This window comes from Rhineura floridana, chromosome 4 (genome assembly GCF_030035675.1).
Source record: "Rhineura floridana isolate rRhiFlo1 chromosome 4, rRhiFlo1.hap2, whole genome shotgun sequence".
NCBI lineage: Eukaryota > Metazoa > Chordata > Lepidosauria > Squamata > Rhineuridae > Rhineura > Rhineura floridana.
In genome coordinates, this window is record NC_084483.1 from 94,197,563 (window position 1) to 94,217,636 (window position 20,074).

Below are 20,074 nucleotides of genomic sequence, written 5' to 3' on the forward strand. Positions count from 1 at the left end.
TGATGCTTGGCTGGGGAATATACAGACCAGAGGGGAGGGCAAGGTACTTACCAAGGCTGAAGGGAAACTGTAACAATTGGTGGCAGCGGTGAAGGGAAGAATATAACACCACAAGTATCCAGAGCAAACCAGAATTATATGCATTCTATATAGATCAAAGGGATTGGGACAGCTTAAGCACGCAGTCACAGAGGTAACCTGATTGAGAGAGACTCAGGCAGAGTCTCTGGGAATACTGGTTATAGGACGTGACTGGTGGTGCTGCCTAGCAGGGGGATCTGGTGAGGTCTGTGCTAGAGCAGAGAGAGAAACCATAAAAAAGGACAGTCCGGACTGGTGGAGTCCCTGGTGGTGCCTAGTGACAGGCAGTAGCCACGAGCAGGTAGGAACCTGACAGGGAGAGCCAGGGAAGGGCGTCACAGCCCACAATCTCATTAATTTAATGAAATTTTCCACCAGTGCAAACACAACCCTGGTTCAGTTACTCAAGTGTGAGGGGATGGTGCAGACACTTCCGTTTCGAATATATGCAGCTGCCATTGTTTGCATCTAGGACCTGAGATCCCAGACAGTGCCATGGTTAAGAAATGTGTTGTTGTATGCAACAACCCATTGACACAGGCAGGCAAAGCCCATGCACCTCCTAGCCATGATATATCAAACAAACCCAGGTCTCAACCTACCCTTCTATGTATGCCTGGACTGTACGCAGGGTCTATGCAGCCACAGTCTAATGGGGGGGGGCAGCCATACTGGGAGATGCATTTGCAGTCAAGGCTGAGTGATGGTGGACACCCTGTTAGGCCATATCCCAGGGGCTGAAAGGATGACAGGCCCACCATGTATTAGTTAGGTATGGGATCCACTTAGGGTTGCCAGGCTCAGGGCCTGAGACTGATCCTGTATCTTTAGGAGAAGAGCAAGTCAGCCAAGTGCAGGTGTTCTTGCAACACTGTGATAGGAAAAACCACAAGGTGGAATTCTCCCTTCCCCCTGCACAACTTTTAAAGATACAGAAGACCTCTTGGTTGCCTGGCCCAGTCTCCAAGAGGTCTTCTGTATCTTTAAAAGCTGTGCAGGGGGAAGGGAGAATTCTACCTTGTGGTTTTTCCCATTACAGTCTTGCAAGAACACCTGCACTAGGCTGACTTTCTCTTCTCCTAAAGATACAGGATCAGTCTCAGGCCCTGAACCTGGCAACCCTAGATCCACTTATGGCAGCGGATCTGATTCTAATTCTGCAGAACAGCAGGCCATTCTGTTCCGTGCCTGCTTTTTTCCGCCACCTTCTTCCTTTATCCGATTTGATTCCCCCAGCCCTGTGAACATAGAAGGAAAAATTGTTAAAACCACAGAGGTCAAACCTAGAGACAGTCTTCTCAACTTTTCTGGCCTTGTCAATTAATCTCTGTAGCATTAACCACAAAATGCCCTCCACCAGGACTGTCAGCAGCCACATATCCAGGTAGAGTTACCAGATCTCTGGTTTTCAGCTGGAGTCTCCGGTTTTTTGGGGGCCCCTCTGGCTCTCCGGCTAGCACCCCTTAATCTCCGGACTCTCAGCTTCAATTAAAAAAAATTTAAGTTTCTATGTGGTATGGTTCCCGAGATATACACCAAAATGTCAGCCGCCCCCCCCGCGACTGTTTATTCTATTTAACTGATACGACACTGAAGTTGGTTCCTAGTTCCCAGTTGCTTATTTGCTTGAAAGTTCAAAACACTAAAAAAGAAGAGTTGACAACTACAGCAACTTCAAACCAAACTTAATATGTCTCTAAACCCCAAAATATATGTTGGGGTACCCTGTATGATATATCACTGTGATCGGGGGACTCTCCCCATCAAGAATAACAATAAATTTATGCAATCAAAATCATCAGGCTTCTGATATTATCATAAATACATAATGATGTCATAAAATTATAAAAAAATAAGTAACTGGGGGTGCTCACCCCAAACTCTGCTCTAGGACAGGACAAATCATATACATCAGGAAAGGGGAGGGTGTCCTCTGTGAGATTCCACTGCGTCCCGCCTGGCCCAGAGCTTCTGCTGGGCGCAGGGCACGGAGGAGGGCATCTATGTAAAATCAAAGCAGACCAAAACATGCAGGAAAAATAAGTAACTGGGGCTGCCCACCCCAAAATCTGCTCTGGGCCAGGACAAATCATATACCCCAGGAAAGGGGAGGGTGTCCTCTATGAGATGCCACTGCATCCCGCCTGGCCCAGAGCTTCTGATGGGCGCAGGATATGGAGGAGGGCATCTATGCAGACAGAAAGGGTAGAGAATCTTTTTACTCTTACTCATTTCTCAGACCTCTTTCTTAAGTGAAGGGTCAAATCTGTAAAGAAGTTTAGAGCCACCACATTAAAAGATAAGGGCAGGGCATTCCAGGCAGGGGGTTGCAAACCCTACTTGGATATGGATGTCTTTGCAGAGGATCCCTAGTCAAGCTTTACCAACAGCACAATCCAAACTATCTACTCAGAAGTAAGTCCTGTTGAGTTCTATGGAGGCTTAGTCCCTTAGTATGTGTGTTTAGAATTGCAGCCTTCAGGGGCATCCATCTTTACTCCCAAATGCTCCCATCTAACATCTCCACAACACTAGGCTCCTTTCTTCCTACAGTGACCTTCTGGTGACTGGCCTGGCCTGAAGGCACTTAAACCCTTCTTGCCGAAAGCAAGTAGGCTAGATTAAATGTTCCCTACCCAAGCTCCATCTTTTAGCTAAGATGTCTAGCTTAATTTCCAGTCAGTTTTTTTTAATTGTATGCTCCAAGCAGCTGTGATTGATGCTTAATGTATCATGCTTAATGACATCACTTAGGCCCACCCCGTGACATCACTCGGGCCTGCCCCGTGACATCACTTGGGCCCGCCCCTAAAACCTCAGGTTTTGGGATGCTTCTGACCTGGCAACCCTATATCCAGGTGACTGTTCAGGGAGAGGAGGAGGACGTGGCTGTGATGGTGGTGGTGCACTCAGCCATAGTGGCATGGCCTGATCACGGCTCCTGAGTCCTCGCTGACCTGAAGGAGAAGGAGAGAAGAGGAGATACTCCTCCCAGATGAAAGGAAGAAGTGACGCTAGCTCCTCCAAGCCAGGCTAGATTGGGGAGGAGCAAGAAGAGGCATCCTTTTGCACGTGGAGGTTTAGGTAGGCTCAGTGCACCTGGGCAGGGATGGGAAGTATGCCTGATGGTGTGGAGGGCAGTGCTTCACGGTCCAAAGTCAGGGAAATCCAGTGTTGCAGAAAATCAGCTGAGTTCACAGCAAGTATGCTCGCTTCGCACACAGAATGAGCATGCAAACTGTTGCAAAATCCAATCAGAAATCAGAAGTAATTGGAATTCTCAGCCATCCCTAGTAGTAGTCTCTGGTTCTAGCAACCACTCTGATAGTCATGTTTGTTGGTGGAACTAGGAGGCCACCAGGGATGGACTAATCTATCAATGTTTGGTTCTCTCAGATTCTAATTTTTCCAATCTTGAATTCATCCTTTTCCCTGCCACCTTTTTGCTCTTTCTACCTCTAAAACAAGAAACTGATAATTTTCTGTTTTGTCCTTATTTGACTCTTGGCTCATATTTATTCTCCAAAGGCTGCCAAATTTAAATGAAACATGTTTACAACGCTGATATGTGACCTCTAACTTATGGCTAATCCCTCTATTTCATTTGCTTAATTGTTTTTGTGCCATTTTTTTATTGTCTCCATGATGGGAACACGAAGGAGAAAGTACATCTCATTCCATTTGATACAAAGGACCCAGTGACCACTTTTTCCTTCAGAAATATCTGGGAAGAAAGCCAGTGGGCAGCTGTACAATGACAACAATTCTGTACCAATAACTCTTGAATATAAAGTCATGGCTGGTACATTGTCAAAAAGACGCATTGCCATTCCAATGACACCATATCACAATGAACTTAAAGAAGGAGAAGTTTCAATAGGAAATCCTGGAATTGCTTCATGCTTTGCAGAAGACCTTTCCTGGCTCTGTAAAGCCATCACTGCAGCCAGGCTTGTGAACTTATTTGACAGCAGCGGCAGCTTTGCATAACAGGGGAAAGGCTATAAAGGCTATAAAGCTCCATAATCCCTGGCTGCAAATGATAATTTTACATGGCAAGGAGAATATAGGAAGTTGCCTTATACTGAGTCAGACACTTGGTTCATGTCGCTCAGTACTGTCTACACTGACTAGCAGCAACTCTCCAGGGTTTCAGATAGGATTAGCCGTACCTGGAGATGCCGGGGATTGAACCTGGAACCTTCTACATGAAAAGCAATTGCTCTACCACTGAGCTATGACCTCTTCCAGCTATGTGGGTCTTTCACATAGGTGGGTGAGGGGGAGGATTTTCCAGTTTGTCTTGGAAATGAACTGAGCCATTTCCTGATTCTTTGGGGAAATGGCTCAGATTATTTCTGAGATAATCCAAAGTAAGCCACAGATCACTGGCTCATCTCTAATTTTTATTTAAAGACCTGTCAAGAGACAAATCATTAAATTGGTATGGATGTATTAGAGTTGTGCACTGGACTTGGCCAAGGCATGAAGCAAATGGGTAGGTTAGCGAGGACCTGGGCATTTTTTGAGTCAGGTTGTGACAGCCCTGGATTGCCACAGGTCAGGCTGGGTGGCCCAGAGCAATCTGGAGCTGGCAGGGGCCTGGCATCAGGTAGGAAAGAAAGGTAGCCAAATGGCAAGTAAAAGAAGAAAAGCCACAAAAAGACCAAAACCTACTTGATAGCACTTTTCTAGGTGAGGCATTTTTTGAGGGGGGGCAAATAGCGCCAGCCAATCTCCTCTCCCCCCTACTGGTGAAGATGATGGGAGGGTCAGGGCCAGGGAAGAGAAAGGCAGTGACCTTCCCCCTCACTCCTCCCTGCAGAGAGTGTGTTACATAATGAGCTATATCAAGGTCAGATAAACAGAAAATTTAGTGTGAACACCAGGAATTAAATGTCTGGCATATTTTTTGTTACATAAGAAAAAAAAATGTTAAGGATACAGTGAACAAGAGGATACCAAAAAGTGCAAAACAAACAAAATAGTTTATGCTGTAACTAAGAAGTTAAAGAGTGTAGCTCTTGTTATTGTTATGTGCCTTCAAGTTGATTACGACTTATGGCGACCCTATGAATCAGTGACCTCCAAGAGCATCTGTCATGAACCACCCTGTTCAGATCTTGTAAGTTCAGGTCTGTGGCTTCCTTTATGGAATCAATCCATCTCTTGTTTGGCCTTCCTCTTTTTCTACTCCCTTCTGTTTTTCCCAGCATTATTGTCTTTTCTAGTGAATCATGTCTTCTCAATATGTGTCCAAAGTATGATAACCTCAGTTTCATCATTTTAGCTTCTGGTGATAGTTCTGGTTTAACTTGTCCTAACACCAAATTATTTGTCTTTTTCGTAGTCCATGGTATCCGCAAAGCTCTCCTCCAACATCACATTTCAAATCAGTTGATTTCTCTCTTATCTGCTTTTTTCACTGTCCAGCTTTCACACCTATACATAGATGTCAGGAATACTATGGTCTGTATGATCCTGAGTTCAGTGATACATCTTTGCATTTGAGGACCTTTTCTAGTTCTCTCATAGCTACCCTCTCCAGTCCTAGCCTTTGTCTGATTTCTTTAATATTGTCTCCATTTTGGTTAATGACTGTGCCGAGGTATGATAATCCTTGACAAGGTCAAATCAAATCAAATCAAATTTTATTATGCGGTCATAGACCCACAGTACAAGTGATTAAGCAGTCAGTTAAACAAACAAGATTAAAACCAGATACAGTAATAACGATAATAATTTAGCAAGAGGCCACGGTAGTACAGATTGGCCTTTTCCGTAAAGTCTGAGCTACATAGAGAAACTTCGCAACTAATTCAGTAGTGTCTTTATCCTTGTCAGACAGAAGATATTGCATGAGCCACTCAATAGATCTACCGGGAAAGGCTTTGGTAATTGGAAAAATAAGTCTAGATCGGGCATCCCTGTATAGTTCACAGGAAAGTAGGACATGTCCAATTGTTTCAACCTCCCCCAATTTACAGAAGCATAGACGCCTTTCCAGGGGGGTTCCTTGAAAACGGCCCTCTAATACTGCAGAGGGAAGACAATTAAATCTGGCTCTGGTAAACAGGGATCGGTAGTGCGAAAAAGTCAAAGTTTCAAAATAAGCTGCATATTTTGGAAACGAAAAGCTCAAGCCAAACTGGATGGGTGAGCAAGATGTATGTGCTCCGGCCATTGAGAATTGAAGGTCAATGTCCTTAATACGTTGACCAACAATATGATTCGTTACCTCAAGGTCCCAGGTTGACAATAGCTCCAGTGAAAGACCAAGACACTTTATCTTTTCATTAAAGATCTTGGACCAAGAGCTTATAAAGGAATCCCTCCATAACAAGTTTAAGTACCCTAAGGAAGGTCCAGAGTAGGCCACTTTGGCCCAAAATCTTAAAGCCTGGAGCCAGGCTGAGCACTCAATTGATGTAAAGCCCTTGACAAGGTCAATGTCCTCATTGTCAACTTTAAAGTTATATAAATCTTCTGTTGTCATTACTTTAGTCTTCTTGACGTTCAGCTGTAGTCCTGCTTTTGTGCTTTCCTTTTTAACTTTCATCAGCATTTGTTTCAGATCATTACTGGTTTCTGCTAAGAATATGGTATCGTCTGCTTAACTTAAAGTATTGATATTTCTCCCTCCAATTTTCACACCTCCTTCATTTTGGTCCAATCCTGCTTTCCGTATGATATGTTCTGCATATAGATTAAACAAATAGGGTGATAAAATACACCCCTGTCTCACACCCTTTCCAATGGGGAACCAATCAGTTTCTCCATATACTGTCCTAACAGTAGCCTCTTGTCAAGAGTATAGGTTGTGCATCAGGACAATCAGATGCTGTGGCACCCCCAGTTCTTTAAAGCATTCCATAGTTTTTCATGATCTACACAGTTAAAGGCTTTGCTGTAATCTATAAAGCACAGGGTGATTTTCTTCTGAAATTCCTTGGTCCATTCCATTATCCAACATATGTTTGCGATATGATCTCTGGTGCCTCTTCCCTTTCTACATCCAGGTTGGATGTCTGGCATTTCTCGCTCCATATATGGTAAGAGCCTTTGTTGTAGAATCTTGAACATTACTTGCATGGGGTATTAAGGCAATAGTTTGATAAACTTTCTGCATTCTCTGGGATCCCCTTTCTTTGGAATTGGGATGTATATTGAACGATTCCAGTCTGTGGGCCATTATTTAACTTTCCATATTTGTTGACATATTTGTCAAAATTTGGACAGATTCAGTCTCAGTAGCTTGTAGCAACTCTATTGGTATGCCATCTGTTCCTGGTGATTTGTTTCTTCCAAGTATTTTAAGAGCAGCTTTCACCTCACATTCTAAAATTTCTGGTTCTTCATCATATGGTTCCTCCGTGAATGAATCTGTCATCCTGGCATCTCTTTCATAGAGTTCTTCAGTGTATTGCTTCCATCTTTCTTTTATTTCATCTTGGTCAGTCAATGTGTTCCCCTGTTGATTATTCAACATCCCTACTCTTGGTTTAAATTTCCCTTTCATTTCTCTAATCTTTTGGAACAGGGCTCTAGTCCTTCCCTTTTTGTTGTCCTTTTCTATTTCTATACAATAACTATTGTAATAGTTCTCTTTGTCCCTATGTACTAGTGGCAGTATTGTTTCATTTAGGGTTCTGACCATGTTTCTATCTCCTATTGCTTTTGTGTTCCTTCTCTCTTTAACCATTTTAAGAGTATCTTCAGTCATCCACTGAGGTCTTTCTCTCTTTTGAATTAAAGGTATTGTCTTTTTGCATTCTTCCCTGATAATGTCTCTGACTTCACTCCATAGTTCTTCTGGTTCTCTGTCAACTAAGTTTAAAATCTAAAACCTGTTCCTTATTTGATCTTTATATTCTTCTGGGATGTTATTTAAATTGTATTTTGGCATTATACTCTAACCTTTCATATTTTTGAAACCATTCTTGTCAGGACGTATAGCGCTCAGTGTTCTTCAGGTATGAATAAAGTTTAATCTGTTGAGCTGTCTCACTCTTTTTTGAGATATCCCCAGGAATACCAGACTCAAAAGCTTGACTTTGCTGATAGTCCTCTTTCACCTGTAGTCTGTCTTGATTCCTCGTTAAGTGAACTACTTTGGTAGTGAACTTCTGAGCTGGATTAGGTATTTCAGTTTGAGACTCCACCCAAAAACCAAACTTGTCAATACTACAAGTTTAGGGAAGGGCAGAAAGAAGATACTTTAGGGTGTGTGTGCTAATTCCTCTTTGAGGGTCCCTCCTTCTAGTCTTGTTCCTGACCTTTAAATTTTCCTTCCTGTTGGACAATCAAGAGAAAACATTTTAACTGGTTCCTGTATAAAGGAGTAACTAAGCAACCGGAAACTAATTGTGGAAGGCTATTGGAATATATATATTACTGGTTGCTGGGTTGTTATTTCTGCCCAGAAATCCTGAAAAGTTGCCTTATTCACTGAATCTTTCAGAGGGTCCCATTCTTAAATTGCTTCTGTTCTTAAGAGAAACTATCATTCTTTAAATAGAAGCTGTATTGTCTGTCATGCCAAAAAATCATTGGGGGGGAGGACATATCAGGGGGATTGTACCCATTTACCCCATCCTGGCTAAAGGGGTGATGGGGGTGGTGGATGCCTTTTTATTCAGGGTGCAGGCTTTCCCACCCAGGCTCTCCTTTCTGCCTGCCCCCTCACCTGACCCACCGCTCCCTGAAGCAGCACCCTGCTGGATGGAATCCTTTGCTTACCAGCTGGGAGTGTGGTTGTGAAGGCACAACACCCCACCAGATCAAAGCTTCCTGCTCTTGGGGGAGGGAGGAGATGCAGCATCTTCTCTTTTCCCCTCAAATCATATGTTTACTCAGGTCTTAAAAAAACCTAATTAAACATTATCCCTGCCCTCCCAATTGATCTGGGGCTGGATCTTGGCAATTGGGTGGTCCCTGGGGTGGATGGGGGGTTGTGCATAACCCTAGTATGTATACAATTACTTAAAGTTTGGTCAGCAGGTGGCCTGCACCTGCCGAACAGGATGTTTGATCTAACACTGATCTATTTTTCCAAAAGGACGTGACAATGTAGTCACCAGCAATTATTAGAACTCCAGTACATGTGTAGGCAGCATAATAAATGACAGGTGGATGACAAATGTGAAAATTCAGTGAAATAATAAAATTAAAAGCTTCCCAGAAGGTAGAGCCAAAGATTAATATGAAGTCAATGAATGCAAACAAAAGTGACTTCTAGAAGCATTGGAAAAATAAATTTCTTATAATTTATCATCCAGAGAGCCAAAGGTACCTCCATATATATATATATATATAAATAAATTGAAAATAAGGACATCAGCAGTTTAAAAATGACTGATGTTATGAATATGAATGATACTGAATGAATAACATCAATTTAAAGAAACAAAATGTCACCTAGATCAACTTTTCAAGATCTCTGTTACATTAAGTGTGGAAGAAAACAAGGCTTCATGTTGTGTTTAGATCAAATTTGTTAGAGACACCGTTATTTTTGTGCAAGTTCAAACAGCTGTTTGGAGAGAATTTAGACTAATATGGAGATCCCATGATGTTCCAAAGTTCTCTTCCCCTTAATTTTTACAGTACATATTTATACCATTCCCCAAAGCACATGTAACCAAATTACAGTATGTCATCATTTCAAAGTCATTGTAGCATGTCAGCTTGACATGTATCTACTGTCTTTCATATATTTTCATAATTGCTTTTTAATATGCTTTTAAACCTTTCTTTAAAAAAACAATGTTTTTAACCTTTTTTAAAAAAAGTCTTCAAAGTTTTTGTAAAAAATGTTTTTAAAGTTGTTTTGTTTTAATGCATTTTAAAGTCTGTTTTTATGATGTTTTAAAGTGTTTTTAATGCTTTTGTTTGCTGCCCTGGGCTCCTGCTGGGAGGAAGGGCAGGATAGAAATCAAATAAATAAATAAATAAATAAATAGAGAAAATTAAACATTAATCAGGGTAAACATTTAGCAGTTTAAAGTCTGTTACATACACACGGCTTGCCAATGCTTTCCTAACCTGTTTGCTCTTCTCTTGTTTGCACTACTTCCATTACAGCATCAGCATTTTTCTCGGAATATCTTTTTGACTTCTCTTAGTACATTAAACAGAAGCATTCTACCTGTCATTCTCTGCATTCACAATCCTGAACCAAAGCTAGGAATCTGAAACAAAGTTAAAGCCTAGCTTTTGCTGCTTTCATACTCCCCTCTTTGGAGCTAGTAGCTCCACCGTTCATATTTGCTTCATAAATTTCTTGTATCTCCCTTTCCTCTCCTTTCTTTATTTCTACATATATGTTATGTGCTTCTCTCCACTTTTCTGGGCTATAGCCTTTTTGTATATTTGAAATTGATTTGTTGATACAGCATCTGCCACAAGCAATTAATACTTGAACAACAACATATAGAAGCATCAAAACACCAAGAAACAGAAGTACATAGTATAAGAAATTCATACCCCATGTACCCAATCTTTCTTTTAGCCATCCCAATAAATCCCAGTTCCATTCATCTTCTTCATGAAATTTAGCTATTTGATTTTGGATTAGGTTAGTCTGTTTAAAGATTGTATTTGTATAAAAGAAAAGAAAAAAAGATTGTATTTGTATGATCACATATGAAAACACAACATTCTTTTCCAGTCAGAGTGTATACACCTCCTTTTTCAACTAACAAAAAATCTAACGCTATTCTATTTTTTAAAACCATTTGGTGAATAGTACCCATTTCTACAGTAAGGGCTTCCAACCCTGCTATGGTTGCATTTGCAACCTCCTCCATGACTCCAGCTATCCTTTTAAGTTCTTTCATAGCAAAAGTTACTCCTAATCCTGGAAAAATAACACCAAAAAAAATCCTTGGGTGCCTCTAACTTTATCCAGTCTCTCAAGGTATTCTTGTGTGGCTACATAACAGATTCCTTTCCAATGTAGTGACCAGCAAATATTAGAACTCCAGTACATGTATAGGCAGCATAATGAATGACAGGTGGATGATAAATGTGAAAATTCAATGAAATAATAAATGAAATTAAAAGCTTTCCAGAAGACAGAGCCAAAGATTAATATGAGGTCAATGAATGCAAACAAAAGTGACTTATAGAAGCAATGGAGAAATAACTTTCTTATAATTTATTATCTGGAGAGCCAAAGGTACACGCATATATTTTTATATATAAATTGAAAATAAGGACAGATAAAATCAGCAGCTTACAAATGACTGATGTTATGAATATGAATAATACTGAATGAACAATATCAATTTAAAGAAACAAAATGTCACCTAGATCAACTTTTCAAGATCCCTATAACATTAACCTTACCACCAATGAATTGACCCTATGTGAATCCCAGTGCTTCACAGAGGACATAGGAAATCAGAAAAAGCTGAATGAAAAGGAGATAGCTTCCAATGGCTAAAGAAAGTGAGGTAGTCTCATGCTACAAAACAACAACAAACCAGACACAACTGTTCATTGAAGCTGTCTTATATCAAGTCAGACCATTGGTCCATCTACTTCAGTACTGGCAGTGGCTCCTGAGGTTTCAGACAGCGGTCCTTCCTAGTCCTACTTGGAGATGCCAGGGATTGAACCTGGGACTTGTCCATGCAAAGAAGGTGCCCTCCAATTGTGCTATGTCCTTTCTCCTGGGCTTTTTATAAGATGGTGCCTCCATTGTGAAATGATCATGCCCATGAAATTAGTCTATCTGAAGGAGCGTCTCCAACATCATCAGGGATGCCGCTCAACAAGATCAGCCTCAAAAGGCCTTCTCTCTATCCCACCAGTTAAAACAGCTAGACTGGTGAGAACTAGAGAGAGGGCTTTTTCAATTGTGGCCCCCACTTTGTGGAATTCCCTCCCAAATGATCTCCGCCATGCTCCCTCTATGATGAGCTTCCGCCGGGCCTTGAAGACCTGGCTCTTCAGGCAGGCTTTTGGGGTGGGGTAGCTTTTATTATTGTTGACATTTTTAATGTTTTAATGTATTGTATGTTTTTATTTTGTACGTCGCCCAGAGTGGCTGGACAGCCAGCCAGATGGGCGACTAATAAATTTAATAAATAATAATAATAAATAAAATAATAAATAGACAGACACTGATAGTTGAGTGCTACCTCTGGCAACTGAAAACATACCTCTCCATTAACACTGGCTCCTGGCATCTCTGGATACTGTAACTTAGGGGTAGCTAATGAGGTGCCCTCCAGATGTTGTTGGACTACAACTCCCATCAGTCCCAGCCATCAAGGCCAGTGGTCAGGGATGATGGGAGCTGCAGTCCAACAACATCCAAGTTGCCCCATGTTGGCTAACCCTGCTATAACTGATATTTATATATGTTGGCTAACCCTGCTATAACTGATATTTGTATACTGTATAAACCAACCTTAAGTCAGGGAATGGAGGGCAGTGTACCATCCATTCCTTTTGGCATTCTCACCAGAGGCATTAGATCAGAGATGACAGGGATGAACTTGCTTGTGATTTTCCCTCTCCAGCCTGGCTCCAGATTTGAACTGGAAACTCCTCCCTTGATGGCCTTATGAAAGGTATCTCGGAAGAGATATAGTTTGGTTAGTCATAAAGATTCATTATGATTATTGCTATTACTATTTTGAATTTTCTGTTATATTTGGAGAAAGAAAATCAACATACAATGTCATCCAATGCATGCTTACTCTGAAGTAAGTGCCACTTTTTTCAATAAGTGTGCTTAGGATTGCAGCCATACAAAGATTAGGGCTAGGTTTACAGAATATCATAAATCATAGTTAAATTGACATAAGGGATTGTATTTAATGCAAGTGCTACTCGGGGTAGACTCACTGAAGTTAACAGACATGACTAAGTTAGGTTCTCTAATTTCAGTGGGTCTACTCTGAGTTGAATACAACCCAAGGGTTGACACATTCATAGTGTTTGTTATGCCAAACATTTATAAACAGATACCATTTATCTATAAAAGTACTTGTCTGTGGTTTGTACTGACTCCTTGAAAAATATGTTAATTTAATTGACAGTTCAATTTCCCACATTTATTTAACCAGAGACCTGTGGAGTTTGAGAAAATTTCCAGTTAAAAGCAATAACATATTCTTGCTGCTAATAGGTTTCTTTTTAATTGTAAGACTTCTGATTCAATTTTCTCTTTAAACGACATAATAGAATCATTTCAGGGTCAAATGTAGGATGGTATCCTGTCATTTCATAATTCATAACTAAAATATACTTCTAATATTGTTTAAAGTTTGGGCAGGACCAAAAGATGTGGATGAAGTCAACTTGAGGAGAATGGCATGTCTATTAGAGCAATTCTCCTTGTGTTGCAGGAGATCTGCAGCAGAGTTGCTGCCATTTCCTTCCTAGCTTATTTACCCCCTCTCCTCCACCTGCATGCACCCTATACCCTCCCCAAATCTGGTCCATCTGGGAATCTTCAGAACAGATTTAGAAGGCACATTGCGGGAGGAGAGGGAGGAAAGTTCCACTGCACAAACATAAATTCTTATGTTAATGGAACAAGTTACTTAGCACTCTTTGGATACAAGTCCCTAGGATGACCTTCTAGGGCTGCATACTAATAAACTGGAGTAAATTGCTTTTAATCTGTGTGGAGTGAGATGCCATATGTACAATATTTGGGGGGGTGTAAAAATGAGGTGCCGGTACTCATACCTTGATAACACTGCTGTGAGTGCCAGCAAAAAATGGTTGCCATGGGCAGTCCGACACAAAGTGCTGGTGTTCCATAATGATAAGTACTATCACAAACATAGTTATAGTTATAGGATTGGGGGGTTGGTCTGGATGCTGTTTTTGGGTCCCCTTTCCAGCCTGTGATTTTGAAACTGTGTAGATGCAGTTTGTATTGAGGAACCTGATGAACTAGTCAAATAAGTTCCTTTCATAAGTTAACAGTTCTGGCCAAGCCAGTCTCTTTGTGAGTTAATAGACCTGTTGAGTACACAATTTACATGTCTAAGTATTTTTATTTACCCCCATTGTTCTAATCTCCCATGTTTTAAAATGAATTTATTAAGTATTCATTATGGGATATTGAAGTCAGTGGGGAGAAACCAGGATTCAGATAATACCAAAATTTATACCAGATTTTAAAAGATGATTTGATTGAGAGAAGAGCCTTTGAGTGTTTTCAAACCTGCTCAGAGTTAGTTAGAAACATCTTTATTAAACATTCGTGCCTTTATAATTTTGTTGGCAACTTCTCCATCTGCTCTACAGCCAGGGCTGGCTCCAAAGGGTGGCTAGGTGGGGCCCTGGCCGAGGGTCCCTGGGGCTACAAGGGCCCCTGAGGGCCTCCCTTCCGTGATCTGCAAAGCTTCCAAGCCGCCTGCCATTCCCTTGCTCCACCTACCTTTCTCTGCTGACTTCTCTTGTGGTTGCCATTAACCAAAATGGCAGCTGAGGTTTCCCTACAGTGCTGATGCCCCTGCTGCCATCTTGGTTGATGGCAGAGATGCGAACACATAGCACGCATGAGTGCCATCAACCAAGATGGCAGAGGAGGCTTCAGCCCCTTAGGAAAACCTTGGCTGCCATCTTGGTTAATGGTAGTGCTGCGTGTGCAGCCCACATAGCCGCAAAAGACAGGATACAGGTAGATGGGGCACACGTGCACACATGCACACACATGCTGGGGCCCAGAGTAAGCTGGTTCCCAAGGGCCCTGGCATGTCTGGGGCTGGTTTTGTCTACAGCATCCCCCAATCCTCCAGAGCAGATTTTAGGGGCATGTGGGACTCTGTGTGTGTGTAGAGTCTCATTGTGCTAGTAGAAACCCATTTTACTGGCAGACAGATACCACTGGATACCATCACAATGCACAGTTCAGTATCAAGAGTTATAGAGAGGAGGAATATGCTATAGACATGCTGAACTGAAATGGGGGACTCTTCATGAAACCTATTGACTGCTGCAAAATGTCTGGATTTTTTTAGATAATTCTGAGAAAAGGGATGAAAGTGTTGAAATATTCAGAGTCAGGACAATGCTGATCCAGAAAGTTTTATTCTCCTTCTCAACTGGCTTTGTTCATCTTGCTTGTGGCCAAATCATGTCAGCTTTGTAGTGCTGTGACATCACCATGTTCACTATACGAACCCTGATTGGCTAGGACCACCCCTGTGAGTATTCTCAAGAAGAAGACAACATAAAAATAAAAAATAGAGACACAAAAAGAGGAGACTGGGGTAAAGAACAGCAGAGAACAGATACAGAATGAGGATATGATTTTGGGGAGGAGAAATATTTCAGCCCTTCCCCTCCAATATTACTCTCAATCAAAAAAGAAAAAAATGAAATAAGAAAACATTTGGTAACTTTAAGGAGAAATCTACATTTCTTTTTCTGAATGTTTCATGTAAATATTACCACAGCAGTCTCTGCTCTTCTTCTCAGGTGCCACTCTTCACCAATAGTACCTGCTAGAAAGTAGATCAGAAGAGAACTAGGATATTCCCACAAAGCTTCACTATGCACTGTGGAGAAACAATGGGGAATTTATTTTAGTGTATTATGCACTTACAAACTCTACAGAAGTAAGTCATGGCCTTCTAAAAAGCCCCCAGACTAATGCTGTTGACTTCTGTTCATATGGATATTATTCATTCATGCGGTACAGTGACAATACACAGAACACTTTCCCAAGCACTGTAAACAAAAAAGGAGACAATTCCCTGCCCACAAGAAGCTTACAGTCTAAAACTGATAGGGGAGTAGACAACTAAGGAAGGAGAAGGGACGAAAGGACAGTAAGAGATGACATTACAGGCAATGGTATCCATCCTCTCTGTAGTGATTAGATCTCAGCTAAATTAAATCCAGCATCTAGCCTTACTAAGTGCATTTATGATAGATACAGACAACAGAGAGCAATGAAGCGGATGCATATTGCATTTAGTTGACTCATCAGTTGTTTGTGGCGTATGCTTTTATGCTCTGTTTGGGAGCAAGCAGCAGCTGTTTCCTGTACTGAACTTCAGGTGGATCCAGCCAAGATGAGTAAGCTCAGGAATGGGTATGATGAGTTTTGGTGAATGTTCATCTGAAAAGACAACATCCTGAGCTGCATCTCTCTCTCTCTCTTTCTCTCTCTCTCTTTCACTCCCCCCCCATGTGAAATCAGGGATGCTAAATAGAATGCAATAGAAGAGCAGGAAAGGGCATATGACAGCATGAGAGAGATTTCCCCACACGCCTCTTATTAGGAACTATGGTAAGAGTGATGTGTGCTGGAATTTATCAGCTGAAACATAGGCTCCAGGTTTCTTGCACATCAGAAAACAGTTAGTCATCATATTTATCTGATGGGTCATTTGATTACACAAGGGTCATGGTTGGATCAGTAGTCTCCATAAAACTTTAAGTCAGAATCAAGCTAAAATAGGATGGGATGGGTTTTTTAATGAATGTTTCTTGCAGTGCTGGAAAAAAACCCCACTTGGAGTGATTTTTGGCAGCCCTTCCAAATTGTTCATTGATTCATTTACTTTACCCTCACTTCATTTCAGTGTTGTCATCACATGATCATATCTTGATTATTTATTGTAGCACTGTAACATTGTCCCATGTGCTAGGTTATCCCTGATACTGATGGACATATCATCTGAAGTCCATTCTGTCCTGCCTCCACATGGGGTTGAACAGAAACTTACCTTGTCCTATTGTCATGCTCACTTTTTAAAGGTAAAACCTAACAAAAGCCACACAGAAAATTATGGCATAGAAAATGTAAATGTAACCATTTACAAGGTTGCCTGCCTCTCTTTCTCTTGTCTCTTTCTCTCTCTCTCTCTCTCTCTCTCTCTCTCTCTCTCTCTCTGGAGACAATTTTAATGTGATTGTGATACATTCTAACTGTATTATTTTAAAATTTACTTTAGATCCTTAATATTTATTCACCAATAGGCAAAAAAAACAACAACCTTGCAGTTTAAGAACGTACCTATAGCCAAACTTTAAAAAGCAGGGAAATTGGGCAGCTATAGCGAATGCACCAGGGGAGCAGAAGACCTGAACTCCTCTCTGAGATATTGTACTGCCCTACAAATTTGTCAAAATGCCAACACAATTTGGGTTGGTCTTTCACAGTCCAATCCACTTCCTGTGTAGCTTGCAAGAATTTGGTAACATGTCTCTGAGCATATGGTGAGTGGTGGCAACACTTGCCATCTACAAAGATGGAGAATTACATTTTTGTATGTTTGTTGGTGTTCTTCTTACTTTGCTTCTTTCCTGTGTTACTACTGTTTCTACAGAGAATCTAATGTAGAAAATTATATTTCTCTCATTCATCCTAGAAATCTGTGTCAAATTTATTTTTATTAATTTCAAATACTTTTTATCGGTCAATGTCATATGATGGTGAAGACAGCCTTTTGTGTTTCAAATTGGAGGTTATGTTCTATTTCTATTCTGGGTACATTAACAGTTGAATCTGAAACTGCAGTTGATATAAAATCAGACTGATTACAATATGTTGCTACTTAAGCAATGACTCTAGCTTTTGCAAAAAACAAACTTGGCCACCCAAGATGCATGTGTTCAGCCTGCTATGCTTAAACAACTCCACTTAAGGAAAGCCAAGTCGATTATGAGTTATGGCGACCCTATGAATCAGCAACCTCCAATAGCATCTGCCATGCACCACATGTAGGTCGCATTTATTGTTTACAGGATCTAGGAATGCTAAAGGAGCACAGCAGCATTTAACTGATAGAAATGTACAGTTCCCGCTGAAGAAGACCTGTATAGGCTGAAATGCGTTTGGGACATGTTCAGCACAATGACATTTTATTGTTATATATGATGATTTTATACATGGTTTTATGAATGCTAGCCATGTTATGCATTGTAAACCACCCAGGGAGCTTCAGCTGTGGGGCGGTATACAAATGCAATAAATAAATAAATAATAAATAAATAAATAATAAATTTGTATTTGTTAGAAATTCCTAGCACAAGGAATTGTATTGATACATATGGAAATTTTAAATTATGTCTCATGACTGATATCCTTTTCAAACAGAATAAAATTATATGTAATGTTGGAATAGATAGATCATCTAGCCCACTTTCTGAGTTTTCACATACTTTGATTTATTAGCAGTACATTTTGGGTGGTAATATTTCCACCTAATTATTTCCTCTCACTCAGTTAACTAGGGTGAAACTACTAATCAGCTTCTGGGATGGGAATGTTTTCCCTCTATTATAGAAAATAATGCTCTAGGTTAAGACCCCAATATATCATCTTCTCTTGTTCTGGTTCTTGCAACTAGTGTGAGGATAATCATTTCAGGTTACTGAATTATTTTTGTATTTGAAAACTGTGGAATATAGTAAAATGTCTTAACACCATCTAAAACCATTGGGAGCTGTGGAGGTCAGTGACACGCTGTTCCAAAATAAAGCATTTTCATCTTCCGCATTCTTAAAATAAATTATGCCTTTGCAGAAATCTACTCTCTACTAGAGGTTCAGGCTAAGAATAGATTTAAAAGAAAAAAGGCCATGGCTTTGTCTCATTGTAAAAACTAGTATGTTAGTCTTGACATTTGGGCAGAGCTTGGAAGTAACTCGTTATTTTTAATGAGTTACTTTTAATTCGTTACAATTTTAAATAACGAGTGGGTAATTCCATTACATTTGGCAAGTAACGGAACGAATAGTAATTTCCCTACTTTTCAGCTTCAACTTTAACGTTTCCACGTTAGGTTGGACGTTACTTGGGGGCGGGAACAAGGGGAAGTCAGCTCCTGGCTGTGATTGGTTAACACAAGACATGTGCCTCACACTGATTGGACCTCTGCGCAGACTGTCTCTTCCCTCGTGATCTGTGTTAGGATGCACGAGGGAAGAGATGAATAGGCAGGGGTAGCCTGCTAGCGTCTGACTCTGAGAGGAAAAAATGGACGCCGGAGGAAAAAGCCAGGGCAAGGACAACAACGGAGGAGAAGGCTGCAGCAGAATGGCAAAGAGCTGTGGAGGTGACGATGATTTGTGTGTGTGTGCCCCGGTGTGTGTGTTTTCGGCTGGAGTCTCTGGTTTTGGGGGGGGCTCCGGCTCTCTGGCTACCACCCCTTACTCTCTGGACTCTCCGCTTCAATTTTAAAAAAAAATAAGTTTCTAGGTGGTCTAATTCCCGAGATATACACCAAAACGTAAACCCCCCCTGCACAACTTTTTTTTAAACAGATCATGCTCTAGCTACAACTCCCATCAGCCCAATCCAGTGGCCATGCTGGCTGGGGCTGATGGGAGTTGTAGTTTAAAGTAACTTTTCAAAGCTCTGGCTGCAACCCCGCCCTTTCATGATTGTGAGTAAAGTGCAGACTTGTGTTTGTGTTGTAAATCTCTCTCCCTCCAACCCTATTTTTAAAGAAATTAGGCAGGGTTTATCACAGTTTTTATTATGTAGGAAACTAATACTCATTTTTTAAAAAAATGAATGAAGTTTATTTATTTATTTTTATTATTTTATTTATATCCCACCCTTCCTCCCAGTAGGAGCCCAGGGCAGCAAACAAAAGCACTAAAAACACTTTAAAAATCATAAAAACAGACTTTAAAATATATTAAAACAAAACATCTTTAAAAACATTTTTTTAAGAAAAAGTTTAAAAACATATTAAAAAGCAATTTCAACACAGACGCAGACTGGGATAAGCTCTCAACTTAAAGGACTTGTTAAAAGAACAAGTTCCTTATCACTTGAGGCTGCAGTTTTCCCTGGTTGAGTAAGCCCCATTGAATACATTGGGACTTGCTTCTGAGTAAACAAACATAGGATTGCACTATAAATATCTTTACAGGTTATATAAATAAACATATTTGATAGTCATGCTTATATAAATATCTTCATAGAATCATAGAATAGTAGAGTTGGAAGGGGCCTATAAGGCCATCAAGTCCAACCCCCTGCTCAATGCAGGAATCCAAA